General features: G+C 38.9%; 1 protein-coding gene across 3 annotated transcripts in view; it reads left to right on the forward strand.

Moving 5' to 3' along the window:
- AKAP6 (A-kinase anchoring protein 6) overlaps positions 1–20,326 on the forward strand; it is a 237,120-nt gene that overhangs the window by 161,228 nt on the left and 55,566 nt on the right. The window lies entirely within an intron of this gene.

Genomic DNA, 20,326 nt, shown 5'->3' on the forward strand with positions numbered 1-20,326 from the left:
AGGTGCTGTTACTGATGTGCAGGACATACTCCAGCTGTGTCACCTAGCGGACCAGCAGCATGCTGTCATAGCCTCCAGGGAAGGCTATGGAGAGGTTGTAGTTTCCCCAGTGGTACACTGGGAGAAAGGATCATCTGTGAAGACTAATTTAGACTACCAAGGGAGCTGAGTAGACCGGGCTCTGTTGTGAGGAAGTTCCTCTAATAGCTGATTTAGAGCAGAAGCTTAAGTTAAGCACCCAGAAACTGTATCAGAAGAAACCTTTTCTCTCTTATCTCTCTCTCCACTGATTGTATGCAGAGGTTATGAAGATCAGCCTCACTCAGCGTTACCTCTCACTGACTCTCAGTTATTATGAAAAGAGGAGTTTTTTGTACCATTGTGTCATGTCTATGCAATATTCCAGTTTGAAACCCTGCTGTGATGCATCCAGATTTTGGCAGACATTGCACTGGAGCTTGATCATCTCTGCTTTACCATTTGATTTTTCTGAGTAATGGGAGATGATAGATAGAGAATTGCCATTAGAGTTTTTCAGGTAGTAACTTTCTAAAGAAGAACATTAGCCTTTTTGAATGATGTATTGAGACTGACATACATGGGTTTTGTTTTGTCAAGGAGGATGACTATATGTCTTGGTATGCAGGTGGAAGAACTATAATTCCCAAGACCTCTTAGTTTGTAATCATGTGTGGAGAGATCAAGAACACCATCAGAGATGAGAAGTAGTTAGTAATGTGATCCCACTTTGTTGTCTCAAAAAGTTAATCTCTATTGTTTTAGCTTTCCAGTAAGCATATGTAATTTATAGTCAGGGTTCATTTTTCTCCAGCAAGTCAATAGTCAAATGCCTCATAGTGGGAGTATGGAAGATTTTTGCCTTTTTTTTCCCTAGATCCCAGAAAAAAAAAAAAAGATATAAAAAGAAAATATTTAGTTTCCTTATTACTTCTGCTTGGGTCAAAGAAAAATTCTGCTCTTAGAACTTCTGCCTGATTTAATCTTCAATTATGGTTTTTAAGTGTCTCTTTTTGTCAGCTATCTACTAGAATATGTAAGGTGTTTATGCCAGAGACTGAAATACATAATAGTTAAAATAAATAAATAAATAGATGGATAAATTAAAAGAGAGAGCATAAAGCAGGTGATGAAAGTCAACCCTCTTTTCCACCTTTGCCTCTCTGCTGAGCTAGGGACCTTTCTGTCTGTTCCTCTTTCTAACATGATGATTTAATCTAATGATTAAATGCTATGGCCATTGTGCTGTATGAGCCTTATAGTCTCTTTGTGCAGATAGTTTCCTTGATAAGTAGAGAGTAAATTCACAAGACGCCTACTGAAAATTATATTGGGTATGAAAATGCTTACTTCATTCAGTTTTAATAAACATATGGGATGATTTTTTGGTAAATATGTCCAAACAGCAGTTTGTCATCAACTCATGAACACACATAGTAGATTGGTAGCTAACTCACAGTGCCCAGGGGATGAGACACGAGGGAGAAGGTTTCATTGCAGATGAAGACTATTGGTCTGGGCTCCCTGGGCCTGCCGATGTTCAAGAATCAATCAAGGGATTGAACAAAGAGCCAGTTTAAGACTAGAAATATTAAATTCTTCCATCTTATTTCCCCAAATGTAGCATATGAGCTCTGAGACAACAGTCACATTAAAGAGGAAGGAAATATCTGTGACTACCCAGGTACAAAACACCTAAAAATCATAGGGCATAGGTAGCAGTGGCTCTGAGCACCAGGAAAACTGGAACTCCAGACAAAAAAGGGCTTTACTTTGAAGCAATAGAAACAATGTTTTTATCTCTAAAAATAATTGATCAGAATTATACAAATAATTCTAAGTAAATTTAAAGCTATAAAAAGGTTTTCTTAACCAATACCAGAAACAAAAGAGGATATGGTATGGTGCTGGGAGCTAGAGCACCCATGTGTAACCGGAGAAATAAAACATTTCTTAATTGTATTTCTTTCCCAGGATCACTTATGAAAAAGACAGTTCCCATTCACAGGGAAGACATTAGAGTAAAGCCAATCTAATATCTGACTCCAAACAGCAGCCGACATACCCAGAGAAGTGCCAAAATAGAAACAGCAGAACACACATATATGTAAGTCAAAACCCATGAAGCAGGGCAGATGCAGACTGGCTGAAAATGTAGGCATTTTAGCACAACATTCGTAGTATAACAGGCAACACGAAAAGTAGAAGGAAAAATGTTCTTGAGGAAAAGAGCCAGGCAGACAGATTGAATATTGCAGTTACCTTTGAAATTAAAATATAGTGTCTGAAACCATTGAGAATTTAAGGTTTTAATGAAGAAGGAGATATCTGTACTGTGACTTAAGCAGATCTAAAGATTCTCAGTGTTCTGGCAATGCAGAAGGCTGCCAGGCATTCAATTGCTATATTTGCAACTATGCTATTAGATCAATGACTAATTTGATACCAGCTGGATTGTGGAGCCAGCTGCAGTGCAACACTGATAAGGAGTGAAATTAGACTGGAGGGATGCAACCAAGCACTGCAGGTGTGCAATGAAATCACTATGAGACCAGCGGATAAATGCAGTCCGTCCTGGAAGCTTCGATGGGAAGCTTCCATGGAAGACAAAGGAGCTAGTGAGTGCTTGGAGTTCTTCAGGAACTCTCTATTGGAAGCACAAAGCCAGTCTATCCCCTACAAAGGAAAGGGAAGTAAGCGGAGCGAGAGGCCCCCTTGGCTCAACCACGACCTCCTGGGTCTACTCAAATCCAAAAGGGAAGCATACCAGAGATGGAGAAGTAGAGGATTATCTGTCAAGAGCTACAAGGGCATTGCCAGAGTGTGCAGAGATGCAGTTAGAAAAGCAAAAGCCCAACTCAAATTGAAACTGGCTGTAGACATAAAAAAAAAACAAGAAAGTTTTCTTCAGGTATGTCAACCATAAGCAGAAAAAGAAGGAAAACATAGGCCCACTGTTAAAGGGAAAAGGAGAGTCAATCACCAACGATGCTGAAAAGGCAGAGGTCCTCAACACCTTCTTCACCTCTGTCTTTACCAGCACTGTTGGGTCCCAGACTTTGGGAATGAAATTGCCGGTTGATCCAAACACCAACCCACCATCAGTGAAGGAAGAGTTAGTACATGAATAATTACAGGAGCATGACCCCAACAAATCCATGGGCCCTGATGCCATCACCCCAAGGGTTGTGAGAGAGCTGGCTGAAATCATCACAAGGCCACTCTCCATAATCTTCAAGAAGTCATGGAGAACGGGGGATGTCCCAGAGGACTGGAGGAAGGCAAATGTTACCCCTATCTACAAGAAAGGCTCGAGGGTGGATCTGGGTAACTATAGGCCCATCAGCCTTACTTCAATCCCTGGGAGAGTTATGGAATGAATCTCCTGGGGGCCATCACAAGTCAAATGAAGCATGTGATTGGGAAAAGCCAACATGGCTTCACTAAAGGCAGATCGTGCTTGACAAACCTGGTTGCCTTCTACGACAAAGTGACTTGCCTGGTTGACATGGGGTGGGCGGTGGACATTGTCTACCTGGACTTCTCCAAGGCCTTTGATATGGTCCCCCACAGCCTCCTCCTGGAGAAATTAATGCGTTATGGCCTAGAGAAGTGGTTTGTGCAGTGGGTGGGGAACTGGCTGACAGGCCGCACCCAAAGGGTGGTGATAAATAGCTCCTTTTCCAAGTGGCAACCTGTCAGAAGTGGAGTCCCCGAGGGATCAATATTGGGCCCAATGTTATTCAACATCTTCATAAGTGATCTGGATAATGGCATCAAGTGTAGCCTGATGAATTTTGCTGGTGACACCAAGTTGAGTGGGGAATTAGACACTCCAGAAGGGAGAGCTGCTCTGCAGGGAGATCTGGATTGGCTGGAGGAGAGGGCCAACAAGAACCTCATGAAGTTCAACAATGACAAGTGTAAGGTCATGCACCTGGGAAAACATAATCCAGGAGTGCAGCACAGGCTGGGATCCACCTGGCTGGAGAGCAGCTCTGTGGAAAGGGACCTGGGGGTCCTGGTGGACAGGAAGCTCAACATGACCAAACAGTGTGCTGCTGCGGCCAAGAAGGCCAACAGGATGCTGGGTTGCATCAAAAAGGGCATCGCCAGCAGAGAGAAAGAAGTCATTATCCCACTCAGCGCTTGTCAGGCCACACCTGGAGCACTGTGTACAGTTCTGGTCCCCTCTATACAAAAAGGATGTGGCCAGGCTGGAAGGGGTCCAGAGAAGGGCCACCAAGATGATCAAAGGACTGGGAAGCTGCCATACGAGGATAGGCTGGGAGAGCTGGGTTTGTTCAGCCTTGAGAAAAGGAGGCTTTGAGGGGATCTCATCGCCATGTACCAGTACTTAAGGGGTAGCTACAAAGAAGATGGAGACTCCCTTCTTACAAGGAGTCCCATGGAGAGGACAAGGGGGAATGGACACAATTTGCTCTTGGGGATATTCCGACTGGACACAAGAGGGAATTTCTTCACAGTGAGAACAGTCAACCATTGGAATAATCTCCCCCGGGAAGTGGTTGACTCTGCCACATTGGACACCTTGAAGAGTCGTCTGGACAGGGTGCTGGACCATCTTGTCTAGACTGTGCTCTTCCTAGAAAGGTTGGACTAGATGATCCCTGAGGTCCCTTCTAGCCTGGGGTTCTGTGTGTGATTCTGTGAACAAGGAACCCCTGAAATAAGAGATGTCATCACTTAAAGTTTGCTATAGTTGTTTTACAAGAACTCTACACACCTGTGGCCACAGGTCCGTACAAGCTCTGGTTTCAATTGGAAGGCGATATTCAAAGGAGTATCTAAAAGAAACAGGAAAGTCGCTGTGACTGTTCCCTAGCATTCTAGCAGAATAGAATATATTTGAAGAAGGTGAGCACTTAGATGTTAAATTGAAGATAGCACAAAATAGCTAGAGTCCACCAAAACAGAATTCTGTTAGACTAGTAAAACTGCTGAAAAAGGCAATATGGCAAAGCAGAGACCATGCACCCACAGAAAGTAATGCAGAGTGGATAATGATCTACTAATGGTCAGAACATCCTGGAGTAGACTGACCCCAAAATCATTGAATAAAATGCTGAAAGCCTGGAACATATTACAAAATATTTTCAGGGCAGCAGTGTTCACTGTGATGACAAAAACATGCTTTGGCATATTAATCTGAATGAACAACAGAGGCACTGTTTTGCTGCATATGTTGTCAGGTATCTGTAGGCTTTTATGCTCATCAGTCTGAGGTTCTAGGTGTATTCCAGTGTAATATGGACAAGGCATCTTCCTCTGGTGAGTAGCTGATGGCAACTAAACATAGGAAACAGAAATGTCAAACGGGAGGCAATGCACAAGCAACTCCTAAACAGAAACCTGCACAGGAGTATTAATATAAACACAGAAAACTTGAAAGAATCTGAATTACCCCTGGGTGGCATCTGTTGATTTTTGAAGGACTTTGCTGCTGGCCATGAGAAACCAGGAGCCCCTCAGGAAACAGGCAGAACACTTCACAGAAGGACAGTCCAGTCTTTCACAGAGATGAACAACAGTTTTTTCAAATTTTTTGCACACCTGGAAAAAGCCTATGGATTTTTGCCATGGTCAATACAGAGTGACTCAAAAAAAAAAAAAAGTTAAAGGACTGAGGGCAAATAAAAGAGGGAAGGGAGGAAAAATAGATAACAGTCCTTAAATAGTAAGAGTATTTCAAGGGACTGAGCTATGGTCTTCCACTTTGAAGAAGTGGGGTATCCCCATTACAGAACTGCAGAGCTTTAGGAGAATCTAGTGGTGATATAGAGCTCCTGTAGCAGCTCCTCTATCATTTTCCTCCACACCATGGTAGTAGTGAATGAGTGTAGGGGTAAGAATGAAAATAGCTTTCCTTCCAACAGAGATCCCCAGAGAGCCCTGGTTTCTGAAATCAGTGAAACTAGGAATTTCTATCTAGCCTAGAAGCAACAGCACATCTTTCTACTTTCACATGCACAATGCACTTGTCTTCCAGAACAGGTGATGTACCATGAGTTATCTGATGGGCAGTATCTCACCTTTAAGACACCACCTGCTGCCTCCAGCTGCAGACAGGACCATACCCCACCTTTTTATTAAACTCAAGTGCTGGATGTATCTCTAAAAAATAATGAACAGTATTGAGTCCTCCATAAAAGCAGACTAACAAGTTAGGAATTTAGGATAGATGCAAAGCAAAGAGAATATAGTTATTTAAAGACACATATCTTCATTTAGTTCAGTTGTCTGTAGGATACATGTCTATATACATGTGCTTTGTCTAACAGCACAAATGCTAAATAAGTGAGCTTTGCTATTCCTGGCACATATCAAAGTTACTCAGAGTATTAAAATGCTAAGCAATAAAATGTGTATTTCGTCAAAATTGTTTCTATTTAGCTCACATTAATTAAAATTCAACTCATCCTGTTAGAAGCTAGATTAAAAGGGGGATAGAATATTGCTGGCCAACTGCAACGGGTATCAGCAAGCACAATTGTTTATTGGGAGGATAGGTGGGATACCTGTGAGGAGCTTTTTGCATCTCTTTTAAAAACCCATGTGTCCAACAAGTTATTTCTTGGCTGAATAGCAGGGTGTTGTCTCTCTGTGGACCTTTCCACAGACAGTGCTCTTCATTGCCATGGTAAACCAGCAGATAGGAAATCCTGACCTGGGTGCTGAGGCATGCTCACCTGATGATAGCTAAAATTTTCTGGTTTGGCCCTGCATGTTTATACAGCGATGAACTACATTTCCTGTACTTCGTCCAAGTAAGTTCATGCCAGAAAATGAATCTTCTACCAGTTTCCCCTGTTCCTTTCCCTTCAAACCAGTCACTAGAAATATACTACTATAATGACTAGCACATCATTTAGAAGCTGTTATGCTCATGGGTGCCTGTTTGTGTTCCGAGCATCAATTCTCTGTCTGGGTAACCTCCAGACAGGGAGACCTAGAGTGATGGGAGATGTGATGGTTTAAGCATTTGGCTTCATTAAAATGGGCATAGACCATTTAGATCATGCCTATTGTTTGTTTGCAAATTGAGTGTAGAGGTCTTATGAGAAAAGGCTTTTATATTGATATTTGTGGTTTTATAAGGCTGAAAATAGCACAGGACACCCATCATTTCCAGTCACGTGCATACTGCTTTGCTCTCTGGTGCTTTCTAAATTTTTCCCTCCTGAACTATATGGTCCCTTTTCCAGGTTCTTCAGAGACTGCTGCAGCTTTGAATTATTTTTGTAGCTATACCTTTCAGCTTGCTGACTTAATCTGCCAGGGTCAGAATCTGCCACCCTAGCACTACAGACATTAACACCAGCAGATTCTGATTGAGTAAATCTCAGAACCAGGCACTCTCCCATGTTCTGATCCCTAGTTGTCAGGTCATCCAAGAGCTGAGGATCTTTCTGAAGTTTTGACCTTAACTCATCTTTTCAGGCACCTCAGCTACTTGTCACCGGTCAGCAGTGACCTTACAATTCATATCCACTTCTTTTGTGAGTTTGAATGTACAGCATCAACAATAGATTGCACTGATGCCTGTTGTCATCGCTTTGTATGGCAATAAGACATTTGGATCCAGATCTGTGGGCATAGTAGTCTTAGTTCCTACATCCTTTTAAGTAGTGGTGCTGGCCAGCATGTTTTTGTGTACCCTGTGTTCAAGCTTTCCAGGGAAGCTTCTGGAAAACAGTTACAGTTTGGTTGGGTTTTTTTAATACAGATTCTTTTCTGGTCTTTCCTATGGAGCTGAGGGGTATAGTGTGATAGACTGACCTGTTTATGGAAGCTTATTTTATAAAGAGGCATGGAAAAGCCTAGGAATTTAGCTACTGTTCATTTTTAACAGAAGAAAACATTACGCAGTCAACCTCGGTATCCTGCCTCAAGCAGTGACAACTCCTGGAAAACCTAAGATCAGATGAAGAAACACTCTCCTTTATATATACTTACATTAGTTCCAATAAGCTCTAGTTGATAGGGCTTCATGTCTTTCATGTTTATCTTTTCTTCGTATGGTCCTCTAATTTTGTGTCGTTTAAAATGGATAATTAGCTGATTTGACCACCAGGTGGCCTGCTACACTGTGTTGTTAGCGTCTGCCCTGACTCACGCCTTGAGAAGGGTGTACAACAACATTTATTAAAACTTCTGCTGTTAGATGGCGTTATTCCATGAGTGCAAGTGTGGCATTCGTAATTTTAACTTGGTCTTTTTTGTTGTACCAATCAAATGTAAGTGTAGTCATACTAGTGGGACGTTTTCAGGCCTATGAAATGTTGCAAAATTAAAAACATCTATAATGTCCTTAAAGATTTTTGCATGGTTTAAATATTCAAACCTTTTTCTTAAGTGCTTAATGGCTTTACCAAAGGACAGTTAACTTCTGCCTCTGCTATTTCTTCCACACTTTATTAAAGAGGCAAAGAATAAAATCAATGCAATGACAATTCTTCAAACATCGGTACCAAATGCCAGTCACCAATGAGCTGGAAAAATTGCCTTTAATAGGGTTAATGTAGTGCTAGTGTAGTCGCTTAATGTACAAAAGCTCTATGGCCTGTTCTAAAATATGTATTCATTAATTTCTTTAAACTTCAGCTCTATAGCAACGTATTATACCTCTAGCATAATAGCTAACGAAATGACCTGAAATAGTTGACTCAGATGTAGATTTGAAACAAGTAACCTAGTGCTTTTAGGAACAGGGAGAATTCCATGAGGTTTTTTTTTATTTATTTTTAGAATTGTCACAAATCATAAAACAATTTTTAAGCTAGAAAGTATGGCCATTTAAACTAGGAAGTGAAACCACTTTGTGTCATTGAAGTGCAGATACCATTCACAAAGGTTCTGTCGCCACAAAAATCGGAGTCACTTATTTTTCCTGATATTGTCAATAGAATTTATTCTTTCAAAAATCTGAAAAACACAGGATAAGCGATGGGTTTTGTTCTTTTGCCCTGATCCTTTTCTCAGTTTTTTCTTACTTTTTTTTCATCTTCCTTTGGAATTACTAAACTCCCTATATATACAGCATGGTATAACAAACATCTATTAACCAGGCAGACAACAGTTGAAGTTGAAGACACCAATGCATATTACTTTAAGCATATATCCTGTCTTAATGGGCACAGATCTTTCCAATTTGTATTTGAACTGCCAGGCAGCTATCATGGCAGGTACGGTTACCGGGATAGGCTTTCCAAAAAGCAGGACCAGAATGTCTTGAGAGAATGCCAGAAAGACAGAAGTTCATGTCTTCACTAGTGTTCGCTATAGATGAAGTAGATTCAAAATATCCTGAATATGCTTCATATTAGTTCACTTCTGGTTTTGTGTCCCGGTATTTCCTGCTACTGTGGTCCTTTGAAGCATTTGTTTCCTTCTCAGATATATGCATATCTTTTTCAATTTTCAAGACGTACCTTTTTCATCTGCTTTATGTAGAATTCAGACATTGAAATAGCAATAACTTACCAGTCTCTAAATCCACTGACATTGCAAGTATTATACAGATTTGAATATCGATGCTATTGTCACCAGTTTATCAGTCTGCTTAGAGCACAGAGATTAGCATTTCAGCAAGGCAACGTAAGTCAACAAGAACTTGTGGGGTTTTTTACTAAAATCTGTTTCTACAGTTTCATTGCAGTATCTCTCCATAACTATTCTTTTTTTAATTGCTGAAAGACAGGTTCTATTAATATACAGGTGTTATGCTGTGTGCTGGTTTCAGAGAAGCTCATTACAAAATGCTAAAACAAAGGGGCAGATTCCCTGGTCTGTCAAGATTACTTCACATTCAACTTCACAATTTCCAAAGTGATGGTATGGACTAGAAAATACTCTCCTTGTGGGTGAAATTATCATTGATATCACCCACTTCATCTGCTACCATGCTCTTTTCCTCCTGCTCCCCATCATTCTTTCCAGCATAAATAGAAGCAGAAGAAAATCTTTAAGTGAACCAGGAGAGCCTAACAAGTAAAAGCCAAAATGTGAGTACAGGCAATATTGTCCATAAGCACAAATTATTTTCCATTTATATCAGGGCTGAGTTATTTATTGAAATTGGCTTTCTGACAGCCCTAGGAAGAATCAAGCCTTAAGAAGGTCCAAAGTATGTGTATTTGAGTTCACCAGCCTCTGCAAAAATTGTTTGGCTTCTCTATGTTCTGGTTCTATAAATTGTAATCCCAGAAACACCAAACAGAGTTAACCCGAGATCAATGCAAGTCATCTGGTTTCATGTTTGATTCTTGTAGTAACGTCATGCTTTCACAGACATTCAAGCTATTGGCAAAGGTATAAGAAGATAAAACATCTGGAAGTTAAAATTAAACAAATTCAAACTAGAAACAAGCCATGCAGTTTCTAACAGTGAAGGAAACTGGTTATTTATCATCTTACCAAGGAATGCTATGAATTCCCCATCATTTGCATCTTTAAATCAGGCCTGGATGCAATACCAAAAGATTTTCTCTAAGCCAGAAAGTTGAGAGCTTAATATAGGAAGAGAAGGTAAGACTGTGGCACATTTTGTACAAGTGGTGAGGTTAGATTATGACAATTCCTTGAACTTCAGATCTGTGAATCAGCCCAAGTTTTGTCAGAGAATATTTTGGCAGAATGCCATTAGAGATGAGAAGACGCTTTCAGCTTTCATCGTGCCAGCAAATAACAGAGTTCACATTTAGCAGCAGCATAAATCCTTGAAAACAGACACCTGAAATCAGGGAAATAGAAAGAAACAGAGGAAAAGTTTCTTTTGTTTCTGTCTTGCTAGTTGTTCAGTAGAAAAAATGAGTTCAGTGTCACTGCATTCATGTATTCTTTTAAAGGTAACTATTAGTGTTGGTTCCTAAATGTCCTGTAGAAATCAAGATTTATTCAGTTTAGAGCTGAGGTTTTTTCTACGATGACTAAAACATATCATAAGTACAACAATTCTTTTCTATTCTTTCTACTCTATTCTTTTCTAGTGCAGAGCAAACAATGTTAAGTAGTTCTGAGCTCAGCCAATATATTCTGTTGGACAGAATGCTGGAGCAGATCTCTTAAGCCTTGTGCTCCCACGTAAGAGACCTTCCCTGACAAAAGACATGGTGTCTGTCCGTATCTCAGTTTCCCATTTTAAACTGAGAATAGTATTTCTCCACTTCACAGGACTGTTGCAAGTCTACAACTATTTGGAGCATAAGAATGGCAAAACCGAGCCTGCCCATAAAAGGCTGCATTAGCGATACCCTTGCTGGTCGCCATTTGGAAAGAGGCTGAGTATCTCTCCTAGGCACAGCAGATGTTGGGATACAGAGAGACTGGCTTTCAGCATGCCCTGGTTTGTTTAGTTTCCAACATTTCTGGGCAGAACTGAAGTTCATAGTAACATCTCACTCCACCACATCACATCACAGAATAACAGAGTGCATATTTTTGTCCTGGTGGTTCATGATCACATGCCACATACTCCTCAGAAGTTACAAGGCTCTTAAAGAGCAAGCCCAATGTCACATGCAGGTGGCCAGAAGCAGGATTTCTTTGTCTTTTTCCCTTTTCTTTTCCAATTATATGTGTGATAGATCTTCTCAATTTTATTGTTAAGGTTTCGTCTGTCTTAAATTATTTGAAATATTAAGATATTGTTACATTCAGAAAGTCCATTTTTAGAAATTAACTCAAAGTCTAATTTTCTAAGACTCCAGAGGTGAAAAAAAACCCAAACCATTTATCACGTATGTTAGTTTTTGGAAACAAAGGCCACGCTGATATAGCCCTTTAAATATCATTCAGCAAATATAGTGGTGTTTTTAAGTGTTCTAGAATTGAAATACATCTTGGAAGACATTTTTCCACCTTCAGGGTAGTCTGGCTCTTCCTGAAGAAGCCGTTTGGGCATAGCATTATGCTGTTTTGATCACCAGGGAGGATAAGAGAAAGCATCTGTGCTAAATACCCATAGGTCCATCAGGGTGTTACCAGTCTCAGATATTCTGAAGGAGGCTAGTTGTGTGTTCTTGCCATTCAGTCATCTTTATACACTTAGTTTGTTTCAGAGACTATCGAACTTCCTATCAATAAAGCAAAAAATGATCACTGCTGTAGAATTTGCTATCAAAACCGTTAATGCCGTAAAAAATCAAATGTTTTCTTCCATGTTAAAATAATTCAATGACATTTGTGAGGTGTACAACTTCTTGCCAGCTCTTCTAATTTAAAACATTATCTGTCTGAGGAAAACATATGTTAGAAATTTTTAATTCAGTGATAGGAAAGGCACTAATGAAATATGCATGTATGAATTTTGTATTGCATAAGTTTCCTCTTTCTTGAAATATGATTAAAAGCCAAACATCTGGATTATGTTTAAAAAGCTTGAATTTCCAGTTTTCAGAGAGATTCAATCTATTTTGACACTGTACACTTAGCCTTAACATTTTCAGCATGCTGTTAACATTACTTGCTATTGTAAAAAAATAAGTTCACGTTTAAACAAAGTTGGACTTCTCCTAATGCTAAAAATGTTTTCTGAAATAGCTGTTTCTGCAGCATTCACAGAGCCATAGTTTAGGCTGTGTCAGCAGTTCTATTATAAATTTACTCTTGAAGGCGGTTCATAGTTGATCAGAAAAATAACTTTTCTACTTGAGAGTATTTTTTCTTTTGTAATAAAAAGTACTATGTTTTCCCTAGAATAATATTAAAAAATGAAATATTGAGTACTTAAAAATTTATAAAATTCAATATAAAATGAGATTAGCCTACTGTTAACACAGATAATGGCATTGGGATACTAACTTTCTCCTTTTGTTTTAATAACATTAATGTGTACTGGAAAAGTGAACAGCTATTATCTGCTGTGTCTCTTGAAGGGTTCAGGATATGCCTGTCTAGAGATGATAATAAGTAGTTAACTATATAACTTTCTTTTTAACATGTTTTAATAATAGTTTTGATGCGGTACGTTGTAATGGTATTGCTATAAGAGGAATTATGGTGATTGCCAGTGTTTTAGATAGTCAGCAGAGATGTTTTAGCACTCCTAGTGGACCTGCTGCGTGTGCCAACTTTGACATAACTCAAGGGAAATTATAAGGAACAAATCAAATAGCACATTATAAAAACTATTAGCTTTCACTTTACTTAATACAGTACAGGATGTACATTTAAAATAAAAATGACATTTTTCATTATAACTTTGAGGCACATTGAGAAATCTGCTGTCAGCACCCTTTCTGATCAGCACGTAGATGGGCCCTCAAACAGGTGTAAGTTCTGCCATGTAGAAAAAGGCTCAAATGATTTAAAGATCGTGTTCTTACCCTAGATACTACAGGTCATGAGAACTCAGATCCACATGGTCTGAGGTTAGAGGCTGACCAAGCGAGATGCGGATTCTGTCTGGTCTTGAGGTCATTCACCAGCCTGCAGAGGTTGCAGGGCTATCGCCACAGACCAGGGATCATTTTCATTTCTCACTGTTGACAAGGTCTAGTAATGCGGATTACTAAAGCCACTGTGCCTTAGCTGGTGGGTGTACTGATCTTTGTGGATTCTTCTGTCATTTGGTGGAGACTTCGAGTTCTGCCTCTGTTGGTCTGTGGAACTTAGACTACCATTTGGCTCTTTTTGCAGTGGGGAACCTCTTCTCCCATGAAATGGTATAGCAAATAGGTGAGACGAAGGATCCAGAGATACTCTACCCTCAAACATATCCCAGTAGGTATTGCTAGAAGAGAGGATAATTTATTTGTTGATTTTCAGTCAGACTTCACTCACAGGAGGCTATTACTGACCACCATTAGCATTCTGGCTGAGTAACAATGGAGTAAGGACTTCAGAAGAGCCAGTCTGTGAAAGATAAATGCGCAGGAACATCCATTTCAAAACAGAATGATGCCTGTAACACACAGCCTGACAATAGTTGGTGCATATGGAATTAAATCTTTCTGTAGAGGAGTTCCAATTTTATGTTTCATGCATACTGCAGAAGCAGGCACAGCTTAGCAGAAGGGAGGATAACAGGTTATAAATTACTTTCTTTGATTATCTTCTTCAAAAAAATCTCCATAATCGTACATTGTTTTTGTAAAAATGTAAATGTAAAAATGCAGCTATATGAGATTTGGTACATGTAGGGTCAGCATTTCAAATTTCCAGCCAAGGATGGAGCTGCAACTCCACCTTTTTGTTTCCAAGCCAGACAGTTTCCCTGCCATCAGATACATTTTCTGCTCAGTAATGGGCTAACTGCAATCTACACCAGTATTTTGGAATCTCCCTTACTTGGTGAGTTTTTTCTCAGTAAATAGACCTGAGCACTAACCCAAAGGTATAGTAGTTATTAATTCCTAAAGAACACTATTTTTTATTTATTTAATATGTATTTTTCTCCAGACAACTAAATAAATGTAAATTAAGCTAAATCCACATTTGATATGTTAAACATGATCGTCGGTTTCATCTGTATTAGCCTGTGCCAAAAGTCACACCTCTGGTGCAAGGTGCGAAAAAACCCTCAAAGCTCTTAGAGCATCGTTGCAAGCAATACAAGACGAATCTCAGAAATTCCTTCATATATCATCAGCCACATATCCCAGTAAAACACATAGTTTACGAGATCGATAGATTGCTATAGCATGAAGTGCACCAACCCTGTGGCCTTACGTGAACTGTGCTATAACCTGTATTGTGGGGCTCTGTTCTACCACCATCTGCCAGGGTTTGCCTTTATTTGTAGATGGGCGGCAGTTTCTAGATCTAGCAAAATCTCACGCACCTGGTACTTGATTGCCCTTGCTATATGAACTCAAAGTGCTGTATTTTGGCTATATGTTCTTACTAATTTAATTCTATTTATAATCTGGTTAATAGTGTAGTAAATAACTGGTATTGCTACAAAATTGCATTCTGAAGCTACTAGGAGTGAATTCCAACACAAGTTGACACTCAATTAAAATTTCCATATATCTACTGAATTAGCCAGTCCTTGGCTGCTATATTGAGGTGGATGCCTTCCTGCTTAACTGAACACTGAGCAAGACAGGCAAAATGCATAATAAAGCCAAATCAAGACTTAATATACCCACTCAAATTTTTATTGTTTGTATCAAGTAGTAATCTTGCAGAACAAACTCAGTGATGTGGATTAAAAAAAAATTAAATAACCAGCATTTAAATAAAATTCCTCTATATTTAGAGTAACAACGCTAAAAAAAAACAACAGAGAAACCCTTAAAACTTCTTGCTGAATTACTGCCATCAGCCAGTAGATCCATGGGGCTTGTTCGGCTAAAAGCCACAACAGACTTTGTAATGCAATGATGTAATCTTGGCTTTGTGTCATTTATATTCAACCTAAAAAAACAATTTTCCTGAATAGACAGGCTGACAACAATATTGTTCACTGTTGGTTTTTATTTGGATTGTTTCCAAATGGTTCATATGCCTCCACAGCAACACCCCATGCCCGCTTAAGTTTTTGCTCTGAATTCCGAAGTTTCCCCTTTTTCCTCGCATTTTATTTTGCTTTTAGAGTCTCAGTTATGTTTGTGAAACTAACCAGCTCGGCCACAAAATTAGGATGTATCTTGCAGAGTGCATTCATTTTACTTTTTGCATATTTTTCCCGAGGTCATGTCAAGGTTAGTTTGAATTCCATCCTACATTAAGACTTCTTTCACAGCTATTTAGCTCTGCAGCCTACTCCCCGCTGGGGTCTGCCCCTTGGGCACGTCAAAGCTTCAGACCTGACAAATCACACACAGATGAAGCTGTACAGTTTTTTAAACAGTTTCATCAGTAACGTGGGTTTTTTCTTTTTTTGCCTTTACACTATACTTTTTTTTTTTTTCCGCTGGAGTTTATTCTCTGAATTGCAATATCCTGAAGACTGATTTCCGTACGGAAAATTCCCTTGCGCAGGCAAGTTGTAAAATAGAACCGGCGTTGTACAGTACGTGCCACTCACAGCCTCCCCGAAACGGAAAGTACTGCAGATCCTCTTAATTAGTAACAAGCTATAGCTCCTTGTCTAATAACTGTAATCGTATTGTTAACATCTATTTGCATAGAAGAGCCTAAAACTATAAAGGCTGATAAATATTCAAAATTTATCGTCCATATTGCAAACCCGTTAGTTATCCAGGAGAGCTGTTAGTTGTTCACAGGAATAAACTTCTGTCATCCTTGGGATTACTCAGATGAGTAAATATTCATCAGTGTCAAGAAATGATGCTGTGCCTTAGCAGCAATCCTTATGGGACTTGGGAAATTTTAAGTGGGTGTATGTGTGTGTGTGTATATATAACTAGTTTCACAACTATATGCAGGGCTTTCACCACCTACGTTCACACACAGACACACCCCCACATGTATATGTCGCTGCACAAAAAGCGGCTTGAAGCGTATAATGCAGCTTGCAGGTGAAAATAAATTTTCTAAAATTCTTAGCTGAGACTGTTATCTGTATTTCAGCATTTTGTGAAACTAATGGTGCAACACCATTTCCCGTTTAATTGATGAAGTTAAAATGCTTGGCTGCTAATGAGTGTATTAGCAAACAATATACCCTTAACAAGCTTAAGCAGCTCAGGATTTTAAAAAGCAGCTTACTGTCCTCCTCATTTTTATAAGACAAAATGTACTGCCTTCTACAAATTGCTTGATGGACTGATGAAGTACTATAATTATAGTTGTATTGCAGTTTTGACAAAGCCACAATAACAGATTGTAGTTCAGTCCCCACTCTAGGCACACAACTCTTTGCATTACAAAACCCAGTTTTACTGGTCTAATTCTTACTGAGAACAAAAGGCACCTGGAGATGTTAACTATATACTAAAAGAAAACTTGGAATCTAGGAAATAATAATATTGAAGCATGACTTTTCTTCTTGCAGTTCGTTCATTGGGAATGGTATCTAATGAAGAGCTGTCTAAAGGCTTGCTTGTTTGGAACTAATTAAAGACAGATATCCTAAATAGAAAAAGGATCATGGGAATTACATTAGGTGTCTGGAGACTTGTTATTCTTTTGGTACTCCGAGTAGATTGTGGAAGTTGTTAGGGATTCAAGAAATAAGGCAAGCTAATAAAAAGTTCTATTTTTCTGGTTATTGGCCAACTATTGTATTTTTGTTTGCAATAAGATTTGTGCCAACAGGCTAGGGGCTTGAATAAAACATTTAAACATTTGTGCATTAACACATTATGGTGAAAAGCGAGTCTTGTGCTTTCACTCAGTGCATTTCAGCCTTCAATTAATGTGAAAGCACTACAATGCCTATGCAACTTCTCTTGCCTAGTGGTGCACCATTTATCATTGCAGTTTTACATTGACCTTGACACCCACTTCATTAGAATAAAGATTGTCTACCATTTAGGTTACATTGTTCCTCTGCACAGAGACCCCATGCAAATTTCTGTTCAGATAGAAGAGCTGTGAGCCTGTCAGAGGTCATCTGCATTAAATGATTGCAGCTATTTTCCAACTGCTTCTTTTCATTCTACTCAATTCAGGCTAGGAGGATCAATCAAGCCCTCTGCCTGAAACAGTGGGACTGCTGGGAATATAACTGTTTTTGGTAGTAGTGGATATGCCCTAAACAGTATTAAATATTTAATATACATTCATTAAAGGGCATACAAAGTCTTCAAAAAGATATTACATTTATAGTAAAATTTAAAGGGTTGGGATCACCTTCCTTAAAAAAAAGGCAGAACAATGGGTACTGACTGCGTAATTTTTTAACGTAGGCAAAATTTAGTTTATGAAGTTACTTAATGTGTTTATTTCTCTGGCTGCCACAGAAAGGAATGCGTAGCAGAAGTGTAATGCGCATTTCCTACTTTCTGAAACAAAAAAGCAAGGTGTCTGCAGGGGCTTAAGACAAAAGTGCTAAGATTTGTTTTCTTTTGCAGGCATGGACCCACACGCACATGCACTCTCACACCAATACATATTGTACTGTTGTGCTTATTTGTAGGGGAAAAAAGCAAATGGAAATAAGTTTGCGCTCTCCTTCTTGAGTTTTCTGAGTGATATAATTGGAATTAAATTATTAATGGGAGATACTTTAAAAAGATTGTTTTATGATCTTCTATTAGAGAATTTGCAATTCATTTTAATATTTGTAGTTTGATTTATATTAAAGATAATGCAATCTATGTCCAATTAACAATACATAGCCAATGTAATATGATTTCCAGATCATGCAAATGGAATAAACTAGAAGAGGAAAAACTGATTCTTAACCTCAGATGTAATTTGCTGTGTGAGTTCTGGCAATTTTAAATGACATTGCACTTTTTAATTTTTCCGAAGGCTCAGCAGCAAATTTATCCCAATCAAGAAAGCCTATTATTAATTTACAAGGACAATTGTAGGAGTCTTTATAATTTCCCTGTGCAATTATTTGCCATAAATTGCTAATAGTGAAATACATGAAGTTTGCAAGAAACAGCAACTGCTATTTATCCAGACAGATCACTCAGCCCAGATCTTGAATGTTGTCCAGAGGTTCTAGTGCTATTGACAGCGTAAGAAATATAACCAAGCTTCTGGACGGTTTCTAAAATGTTTCACACTGATAGTACCAAAAAGGTAGAAGCATTAAGAGCTATTGTGAAGGGTAGGCTGGCCTCTAGCAGATTCCTTCACTTTGCTTGTATACAGCTGAGCTTTGGACCCTGGACTTTGGAATAAAAAGAGTCTTTGTTCATCACTGAATGGCATTAGGCATGGGCTTCCTAAGGGGCCACCATGAAGCCTAGCATGAAGAGTGCAAACATTATCCAGAAAGCAAAGTGAGAATGTGTGTGAAGAGATGATAGACAAATATTGCTATACGTGCGTTGCTATATATTTATATTTATTTGTATTACATATTTGGTGAATTTGCTTGCAGAGTAGTATATTTTCAAAACGTGTGCCGACGCCGACTGTGCATGCACATGGAGGCACTGAACATGCATGTGTACGTATTTGTGTCCGCAGCAGTCCAAACACCCTGAAAGGAAAGTTTTTAAAATTTAAAGATCCAATCCAGGTAAAACTAAAATTGCAGGTCACTCAGTTCTGATCTCAGTTGTAGATCATACAGTGCCATTTGATTGAAGGTATTTTGTTAGTATGTGAATGATGGAATGCAGAACATCTACAAATAGCACACCCTTATTCCAATAATGGAGAAAGTTCACCGGCTTAATTCTTCTGTACTTCGTAGCCATAGCTCCACTGTGTGTTCAGTATGTCTAGTCTCTTTTCACTATAACCAACAGAAGCACCATACAAAAGTCTTACAATGGATGTCTTAATCTCTCTGTGTGCTTTTAGAGCATTATTTTGAATTCCATCATGCAGGCTTTTTTTTTTTTCTTTCCTCTTCTGAAGTTTTATTACAACAACAGAATTCCCAGGGAGCTTTAGGGGCAAGGTTCGCATAATATTGCCCTAAAGTTTTGCTGGAGGGGTGGAATCCGCACCCCAGTCCTGATCATCTTTTTGTGGTGTTTCTCTTTCTGAAAGACGCAGTGCGCAGTCTTACCGAGTTGTTAACTGTGTACTGATTTTTTTATTGTTTACTAGACAGTGCACATCTACGAACCTTTCATGATGATTTCTTTCTCTGACCTCTCAGTGACTAGGCATCTTATTCCTTAACACTGAGGGAGGCTGAAAAATGCTTGAGTTGCTCAATGTGTGCCTTCTATACCAGTTTCAAAATGGCTTATTCTTCTGGTTTCCATGGTGACAATTAACACTGTTACAAGGCATTGTTCCAGTCTCCATTTGGGCAGAATTTTCGGGTGTGATTTTTCACACAAAAAATGTTTTATATAATTTTTTAAAGGAAAAAAAAAGAAAAAAAAAAGGCAGAGTTTAGTATAAAGTGTCAAAAAATGTATCTCAATCAAGCTTGTCTGGATTTCTTAGAATAATTTTACCAGGGGAAGTAAGGTTTTAACTTGCTTTGTTTTGAAATTCAACTTCTCTTGGTTTAAATATTTTTGTCAAACTTATGCACAGACAAATGCTACTGCCTTTTTTTAAACTCCTCTATTTGTCCTTTGAGAACTATTGATATTATTGAGTGAGAAGGAATAAAAAGCCAAAATTCTTTAACTTACATAACAATGTTTTGGATTTCTTTTGAGTGGCTTCAGGAACACAAAACCAGCCATGCATGCACACAGCTAATCATTCTGTAAATATTTTGCAGTTTTTCCAGTATGTTGTTGTTTGTTTTTTCCCCCCAGTTTTTTAATATGACAGGTGTTGTGGA

The sequence above is a fragment of the Phalacrocorax aristotelis genome, chromosome 9, assembly GCF_949628215.1.
Source record: "Phalacrocorax aristotelis chromosome 9, bGulAri2.1, whole genome shotgun sequence".
Taxonomy (NCBI): domain Eukaryota; kingdom Metazoa; phylum Chordata; class Aves; order Suliformes; family Phalacrocoracidae; genus Phalacrocorax; species Phalacrocorax aristotelis.